The sequence below is a fragment of the Salvia miltiorrhiza genome, chromosome 3 (assembly GCF_028751815.1).
Source record: "Salvia miltiorrhiza cultivar Shanhuang (shh) chromosome 3, IMPLAD_Smil_shh, whole genome shotgun sequence".
NCBI classification, from domain to species: Eukaryota; Viridiplantae; Streptophyta; class Magnoliopsida; order Lamiales; family Lamiaceae; genus Salvia; species Salvia miltiorrhiza.
The window spans coordinates 20278254-20288060 of record NC_080389.1 but is presented as its reverse complement, the minus strand read 5'-3'; the positions used below and the strand labels follow the sequence as shown (position 1 = coordinate 20288060).

General features: G+C 36.4%; 1 long non-coding RNA gene across 1 annotated transcript; it reads right to left on the bottom strand.

Annotated features, from left to right (window-relative positions):
- Window positions 1-614: 614 nt before the first annotated feature.
- On the bottom strand, window positions 615-3903 carry LOC131018056 (uncharacterized). Its single transcript, XR_009100003.1, has 3 exons — window positions 3516-3903; window positions 1949-2012; window positions 615-888 (listed from the first exon to the last, which is right to left on the bottom strand). It is a non-coding gene; the product is annotated as an uncharacterized LOC131018056 (long non-coding RNA).
- Window positions 3904-9807: the final 5904 nt, after the last annotated feature.

The window sequence follows — 9807 nt, the reverse complement described above, 5'->3', positions numbered from 1 at the left end:
TAACTTAACTGATAACTCCTTACTAAAGAGTTTTCAGTATCAGTCGTTAACCCTGTTTGGTCAAACTATTTTCAATTAACAGGTGTCACTGTTTGCGTGTAAAGTTTCGTTTTGATCTCTATCTGGAGATCCCTCTGCTTTAGAGGAAATTGTAAAAATAGCCCATAGGTGTATTCCCCCACCCCCATACACCTATTCGAGACCCTCCGAACCTAACAATATATATATTTGAGAGAGAGAGAGAGAGAGTTTAAGTCCTCTAACACAAAAAATATTATATATTTAACAAAATGATTTGAACTAAAATTAAAATAAGAAATTAAAAATGAAAAAAAACACTTATAACTATTATGTAAATATGACATAAGAAAATAGAAATGGAAAAATGAAGAAAAAAAATATTAGAAGAATATTTGTCGCAGCCCGATTCCGACACTAGTAATAGCGGGGATCGAGTATCGATACGACTATTTTAAAGGAATAAAAGACAAGATGTATAGGTCAAACATCAAGCGGAAGCTCACATCAAAAGGTGTTAAGGAAATCATCATAAATGAATCCAAGGGTAAAATCGTCAACATCGTTATATCTTTTTGATTATCAGGAATTTCACGAACAAAAACAAAACGGGTATAGCTCATTTTTCATAATGAAGAATAATATGCAGAGTATCGCAGCAAAAGGCGAATCGATTATATGTATGAAGACATATAACCGTGAGTGTATTGCTTGATTTTCAAAGGAAATTAAGTATCTTAAACATCAAACTCTATTTAACATAACTTCATATCAAAACTCTATCGACAAAACAGACATACGATAGAGAAAGAAAACGTCAACCCGAAACATTCTCCACCAGCACCGCACCATACTCCCCCTCCGCTTATCCTGCACGTTTAGAAAATACATGAAGGGCGTGAGTACATAAATACTCAGTGGACATATCGCCGAAAAACAAAGCTGCTCATAGAGCTATAAATTGAACTTGCCACAATTCAGCAATACACAGGAATTATATCTTAAAAGAACCTGTGCAAGCAGTTTTAACCATAAACATCATAATTAAGTGTCTGCAGACAAGTACTCGACATGTATGTACCGCATCTACAACTCATCATTATAATTAAGGTACTGAGAAGTAGGCCTCCCTCTCAAGTACCGTGACCGGCCGACCCGAAGACGGCTCACAGTCACCTCTGTGCACAAAATCCCGCGGGTGGTGCGCACGAAAAGCCATTCCATGTAGAAGTGGACGCCCGCACGTGCGCCCATTAATTCTTCACAACAAAAGCGCTTTCTCGGTAATTACTACTTCCCCAACTATTTTAATTCTACTTTGTGGCTGCCCCACTCTTCTGCTAAATTACCAACCTACCCCTTCCCTATAATATCGCATTCTCTTTTCTCCTTGATGACTTTTAATACTGTTTTCAAAGAGAAACAAGTTAAGAGTTAATTCATAGTTATAATTTCATGTGATCGAATGTAAAAGTTATATCACATATGATTCTTGTTATGAAATGTTTAAATTTTGAGGTAGCCTTGGGTACAACAGAAAGTACCGTATAATCGAATTGTATCTTCACTTAGACCTTGATTTGCATCCTAATTCGAATTCATATCTTGATCCGAACCTTATTAATAACCCATATCATACAAGTTATTAAGGTTCAAAGTTACGATTGAAGTAAAAGTAAAAGTGTCACTTTTAAGCATAGTGATTTTCATTAAGTCTTGATGTCATATACTTACTTCAATATATATAATCATGCATTATTGTTATGTAATCTATAAATAATTAGTAATTCATCCGTCTCACCTATTTTGGGACATTTTTTTTGGGCGTCTCAGCTATATTGAGATAATTTTTTTATTTGTCAATCTCATAACATCATCAAATCATTTTAGAAAGCTCATATGATAAACATATACTCAAAATATTGCCCACCTGAAGACCTTACTCAAAATCTCCCGTCAAAGTGGAGTTACTTACTTCCTTGCTCTTCTCGTGTCTTCAGGGATCATCATCATCATCGAAAGTTCATGTCATAAAATGAATCTCGATTAGAACTCATTGACTAATTCTCAGGCCTTATCTCATACTCTATCTCTTTACTCAACTCTATATAAACTCTCCACTCATCTCACATCCTTAAGTTCAAGGATAGGTTTCAAGAAAATCATGGCTCTAAGTCTCGATTTATTTCTCATATAAGGTTCGTCTAATCTCATTCAAACACATAGGTAACACAATCACATAAGGCACATAAGAAATCACAAACAAACATCATCAAAACATGCTCTGTTTTTACACTGACTCAACTTCAAAATTTAAACTGTTCTGACTCCGACATCTCCTGGACTCGAGACTCATACCGAAAGAAAGATCTTCGAGTCTAGTTTCAAAAAAAAAGTAGAGTCGAAAACTCCAAGTGGTTTGAGAGATATGACGTTTTTACCATTATCTACCATTTCTGGCAGTTTTGTGCAACCGAAGGTTACAATTTTTCAAAAATAGTAAACGTTGTCAAACTGGGCTCATCTTCGGTGGATATCTAGCTAACACAATAAGGTTGATACCATAAAAAGTTGGAAAGCTAGATCACATAGGAAGCTACTGAAACGAAAGACTCTTTCCCCTGTTTTCTGAAATTCTCGGTAATAATGTGCAGTTTAAGTTTTGCATTTTAAAGAAATATCAAACGAAGTTGAAAAGACTTGAAATTTTACCAGGGTACTCAAGACTCATGTATAGACTTGCTATAAAATTTTCAAAGCTATTTCACATCGACAAACCGTCGATCACAGTAGGTCAGTAAGGCCTACGAAAATTTCTCCAAAATCTCATCTCAAACTCTTTATATGCTCAACCACATCAAAACGATCGAGCGAAAAATATACTCAACCTCGACTCTTCTCATCTCATATCATTCTCGAACATCAACTCAAAGCAAAAGCAAATCTCACTTTAACTCAATTAAATTCCCATGGCCAACCATAGCCAATATCCTCAACATATACTTATTTCATGCTCAAGATTATATACTTAAATGATTTCACACAATTAATTAATCACATAGATTTATTAATCACCCTAGTTTTTATTAAACTAAAACTTTTGAAATACCACTAATCATGTATAACCTATTGATCAAAACATAGATCTAACATCCTAGGTTACCAATTAGCACAAATCAACATCGTAAAACAAGATCCCATATAGATACACATATATGTCATCTTTTTCCTCAACTAACACTTTCATTTTTCACTTCTCAACCTCAAGCTTCAATCTCATCCATTATTAATCATCTAGATCATCTCATAAACTCAAATCCATCATCATATAACTCAAGCCAATTCAAGAAAATAAACAACAAAATTCGTAGGGTTTCAAGCCCCTAATTTTCGAAAATTTCCTAGGAATAAGTTTGGTGATTTTCTAGCTCAATCATGATCATATACTCATTCACATATCATTAATATGATCAAATAAATAATCTAAGATCACTTACTCAAGGATTTAAAAGGTGATCAAGACTTTGCTCCAACTTTGATCTTAGTTCTAGCTTCTTGAATTTGATGAGATATGATAGTGTTTGATTGGATTGGATGGTGGATTATCTCATAGTAGTGTTTGATGAAGCTTCTCTAAGCTTTCTTCAATGGACATCAATGGAGGAAAAGAGAGTATAGAGAGAGAGAGGGGAGGCCGAGAATGGGGAAGAGAAGGGAGGGGGTGTGCGTGAGTTATTTGTAGAATTAGGATAATGACTTGCTCAAGAATTTAATCCCACTTGAATCAAAGTGTTATCCCAACATTTTCACTTTATAATTAAAGCATGTCCCCCCTTAACTCCTACCTCCTAATCCACTTGCCATTTAAGATAATGAGCATGTGGTAAAAACAAAATATCTCAAGTGTAGTATTAGTGAAATTAATACACTCGATCTCAAACTCAGATACTCGATCTCAGCTCTGACACCAGAGCAGAGCAGAGCAGAGCTAAAAGACTCGGCCAGAGCAGAGCTAAAAAGCTCGCCAGAGCAGAGCTCACATCCAGAGCAGAGCTCACATCCAGAGCAGAGCTCGCATCAGAGCAGAGCTCTCATCCAGAGCAGAGCTCACATCCAGAGCAGAGCTCGCAAGCCAGAGCAGAGCTGACTGACTCGGCAGAGCAGAGCTAACTGACTCAGCCAGAGCAGAGCTAACTGACTCGGCAGAGCAGAGCTTGATTTCAGCTCTGTCACCAGAGCTGAGCTCGGGTTTTCAGCTCTGTCGTCAGAGCAGAGCATAGCTCGGCTCAACATCAGCTCTGCTTCCAGAGCAGAGCTCGGTTCAACTTCAACTCTGCTTCCAGAGCAGAGCTCGGTTTTCAGCTCTGCCTCCAGAGCAGAGCTCAGCTACGCCAGAGCTGTTATAATTTTATCGAAAGGAAAGGAATTTTTAACCTCATAAAAAAAAAAAAACAATAGCTCAAACTATTGGAAAAATCTCATCTCATCATAAACTTATTTATATGTATCTCAGTACAATATTTCTCATAAAAAAAAACTGATATTCAAAAATAATAATAGCTGCATGCCATTTCCCGATTTAAAAAAAATAATCTCGTTTTCCAAAATCTCGAAAATAATCCGTGTTAAGATAACACAAAACAAAACACACTCACATCATCGTAAACAAATAGTCACGTAGAAAATCACTCAAACCATCTCAGATAAAACACGGATACAATTCTTATTAAAGCAATCAGCAATCATCTCTCAGATCGACTCTCCCTTCTATAGGGTTTCTCACTCACTTATCTCAACTCTATTCTTCTTCAGATGTTCCTATTTGCAATAGGACAATTAAACTCACAGATACCTCTGTATCCGTCATCGGGAAAAATAAATTATGCTCTTCTCTCAATTCAATCAGCATCTCTATCTTTATCATTGATTCTATCAGACTCATATCTCTATCTAGAAGAATAACTCATCTTATCAAAATAGTGTAACTGTAATGCTCAATATTTCTATTTATCATCATAACTCCATCTCATTATAATCTCATATCTCAGTACCGTAGTACTCTCTGTAGTGTCTCGACACTACTACTACTCATAAAAGTACGGGGTGTTACATCCTACCCCCCTTAAAAAAAAATTTCGTCCCGAAATTTGAGTTATTCATCTTCGGGAAAAAGCTCGGGATATTTCTCTTTCATCTTTTCTTCAAGTTCCCATGTTGCTTCCTCTTGCCCATGATGTCTCCATTGGATTTTCACCAAAGGAATTGACTTGTCTCTCAGCTGCTGGATCTTCCGATCCAGAATAGCATCGGGCCTCTTTTCGTAGCTCAAGTCCGGCTCTAGGGACACTTCTGAATGACGTGTTTTGGATCAAACACGTATTTTCTTAATTATGAAACATGGAAAACGTTATGAACGTTCGCGAAGCTCGAAGGCAACGCAAGTCTATAGGCAACAGGGCCTACCTTCTTGAGTATATTTTAGGGTCTAATATATATCTCGGTTTGAGTTTTCCTCTAACTCCCAAACGATGCACTCCTCTGGATGGGGAATCTTTCAGAAAGACTTTGTCTCCTACATCAAAATGAATCTCTGTTCGTCTGGGGTCTGTATAAGACTTTTGGCGATCTTGTGCTTCTTTAATTCTCTGTTGAATTTGTCGCACAATGGCGATCATCTCTTCAATAGCTTCTGGTCCAAACACTATTTCTCTCCCCAACGTCATCCCAAATAAAGCGGGGATCTATATTTTCGTCCATACCAGGCTTCGTATGGAGCCATGTTAATAGTTGATTGAAAACTATTATTATAAACAAACTCGATCAGGGGCAAAACTTGCTCCCATTGACTTCCTCTATCTAACACAAGTTCTAATCATGTCTTCTAAAACTTGTATAGTCCTTTCGGACTGTCCATCCGTCTGCAGATGAAAGGCTATACTAAACTCAGTTTAGTACCTAACTCTTTTTGCATGCTCGTCCAGAAACGTGTAGAAAATCTGGAATCTCGATCTGTTGTAATCGTCATTGGTACTCCGTGCAATCGCACTATCTCTCGTTTCATTCCTTTTTACCAAAATTTCATTTTTAAAACTTGGTACATCTTCGTACCTCCTAGGTGTGCTGTGTAAGGGGTGTCATGAGCTTCACTCATGATTTCATTTTTCAGCTCTTCTCTATCAGGCACACATTCTTCCATCAAATAATATGGCATTGTCTGTCGCTTCTTGATAATTCTCCATCTTCTCGGTTCGAATCTTCATTCGTAACCTCTCCATCTTTTCATCCTCTCTTTGAGTTGTGATTATCCTTGACCGTAGGTCAGATGTAACGTTCAGTGTAACAATCACTATTTTCGTCGTTTGATGTCACAGCCCGCAACCCTTAATGACAAATTTAGCCGGGATTATGACTTGGGATAAGAATTAATGAGTGGGAACGGATATGGACTATTACTTAACATTAAAGTATATGGAAATGTCACTCATAGATAAAATGCTAGGATCATATATGATCATTTGGATACTTATAAAACATACACATAAAGGAGAACTGATTAAGGTGGGTTACCCAATAACACGTGTCACAACTTCATAACATAGAGTTATTCTAATCAAAGTGGTTTGCAGCGGAAAACGTGTGAGATATACATATGAAGATGTATACTCAAGGTTACATTTCTTGAAATGTCAAAGGAACACCCGCTCAACATCATTCCATTCCATCAGCTGCTCAACCTGCACATTTAGAAATACATGCAGGGCTGAGTATAAAAATACTCAGTGGGCACATATGCCTACTATGAAATATAACATGCTTCGTAAAGATTTAAATTGTCATGCCATCATAAACAGTACAGCAAGGGTTTTTTCGCTAAAAAGGCCCAAGCTTACTAAATTCAGTTGTGATTCTTAAAGTTCGACTGCAGTCTAAGTTCTCTTGTAATCTATCATATCTGGAACTGTGTGCCGGAGAGGTGGCCACCTCTCACGGTCACTTGACCGGCCAACCCGCTAGATGACTCACGGTCACTGGTGTACACTAGCCCTGGCAGGATAGCTATCAACTGCTCAAGACCCGAATTCGATTGCATCATTGGCAAAGCCAAAGCAGATAGATATCATACTAAAATTTAAACATTTTATGGCAAGACAATACTTGAAATAACTTTAACTCAAAGATTTTGTCATGAAATAACTTGCTTGAATGTAACATTTAAACTCATTTGATATATATGAAACTGAAATTAACAGTTAGATCATCCCATGCATTCATTCGTATAAGAGGCCTACGACACGCAGGGGATCTCTATATACGTATAGTAAAAGTAATGCCCACCTGATTGCAGTGTTTTGCTACTTAAGACAATGATTCTCTTTCCTTAGCGCGATAGGTTACTCAGACGCTTTTGTTTATTTGAACCTTTGATAACACGAAAACATGTGTTCGAGTGAATAATAGAAAAGATAACAACAAATGCAGTGAATCACTATTCACTCATTTCTCTAACTACCCATATTTCCTTAAACGACTATATCTAACTCATATACAATCGTTCTTCCTTTATCAAAATATTTCATGTACCTTTGAGATGTAGGAAATTCCATTTTATATTATTCATTTATTTATCTATTATAAATAAAGAATAATTCTATAAACATAAAACGTTTTCCTTTTCCCCATTTAATAATGCCAATCACCAATATATATATATATACACATCAATAGCTCATTTATAATCTAAAAGTGATTTTTTATCAACAATAAAACTTTAAAATCCTTAATAGGAATTATTTTGAATCATTTCCATCTCAACAAAACTGTATAGATTCAACTTCAACTAATAAACTGTTTTTACTCCGAACTCGTATGGAGTCGAATTTCATATCAATAGAAACCTCTTTGAGTCTAGTTTAATTGAAAAAAAAAAGTATGTTGAAAAACTCCAAGTAGTTTAAGAGATATAGCGATTTTCCCATCGCCTACCAGATTCGGCAGTTTTTGCCAACTGAAAGTCCAGATTTTTGAAAAAATAGCAAACGTTACCGGAATAACCTCAAATTTTATATGCAGATAGCTAACACATATATCTTAATACAATAAAAATTTGAGAGCTAAATAGAAACATATGGTTACTGAAATAATTAACCTAATCATCTGCCTCACGACAGTTTCAGCAGATACTGGAAGTAGACTTCTCAAATTTTAAAAGGGTAGTAAACGAAGTTCAAATGACATGAAACTTTGTACAAATATTCACCACACTCCCATCTATACCCCAAAAATTTCCCATAATATAATAGAAACGGGAATGCATCGAAATAAGGGCGTCAACTTACCCTTGTCCAAGTGAGCACTAATGGAAGTTGTTCGTCGGGGGTTTTCCGGTCGTCGTTCCGCGATGGTGTTTAGCCGCGAAGGTCTACGACTTAGTTTTCCTCGTGCGAGGTAGATCAGGCTACACAACGGTGGTTTCTCGATCCTTTTTCGTCGTAAGGATAGCGAGAAACGAAGGCCGTAAGTTGGCCGGTGGCTAAGTCGGGAATTCGACGTTGGCCTCCGAAGGATATTGTGGCCTTTGGTCGGGAAAATATAGAGAAGGTTTCGGCCTTTCGATTGTTGGGTTTGGTAGCCTAAAGATGGAGGAACGAGTACACGTTCTCGGTTCAGAGCCTAGTGGCCGGTCGACGAAAAAATGGCCCGGCGAAGGGAGCTCACTTGAGCTCTTGCAAGTAAGAAATTTTAAAAATTCTCCTAAACTCTCTCTTGCCTCACACCTCTTGCTGCACTTCTTCCTTCTGCAGAACTCTCCTCAATTTATAGAGGAGTTTCTGCAGACAACAGAATCAAAATGGTGGAAATTTTTGGTACCGGGAGTTGCAACTTTTGAAGATTTGATTGTTGAAATTTGCATCCTTTGACAATTGTGATCTTGCCGTGAAATTTCTTTCTCGGCGTGCTGAAGCTTTTGAAAATTGAAGATGAATAGTTGTAGGAGAGAGTTGGTGATAAACTGAACTTTTTGCAGAAGAGTTTAAGATGGAAGAAAATGTAGTAAAATGGAGCAATTACACATGCATGAAGATAATGCAACTTTAAAAAAAAAATTGTTGCAGTAATGAGGTGTTGGAGGGGAAGGTGGAATAGTGTAGAGAATAGTGTAGGAAATAGTGTAGGAATTTATGTGTTGGATGAAAAATCGAGAGATACGTGTAGTGCCGTGATCTAGTTTCTCCTAGTTCCTGTAATAATTCTCCAATTCTCGTTTAATAAATACTCGTCGTATTTATATAAATTAAATCCTCAATCTTGAGATTTAATACGTGAAAGTCGAAATTAATTCGCGACTTAGTACTAAACATATAAAGCGTGAAATAATAAAATTATTATTAACATAAACTCGAGTTATAATTCTAGCAATTCGATTTAAATAACACGATTTATGAAATCGGTTATAAATCTAAAATTTCTAATACTATTGATTAAATCAATCAACTGGTAATGCAAGGTCTCAAACGTGTAGCTAAACCAATAATTTAATTATTGGTTTGATTCATGATTGAATATTAAATCACAGCTCTGTATCTCTTATACAGACTTTTGCTGAAATAATATTATCTGAATAAAATAGTAAATATAAATAATTAAAAGAATTTTATAACTAATGCACATGTTTAATCTAATATATATTTAAAAGAGCGGGGCATTACATACTACCCCCCTTAAAATAAATTTCGTCCCGAAATTTGCATACCTGGTATTCTAGCTTGTGATACTAGTCATTCGTTTCAT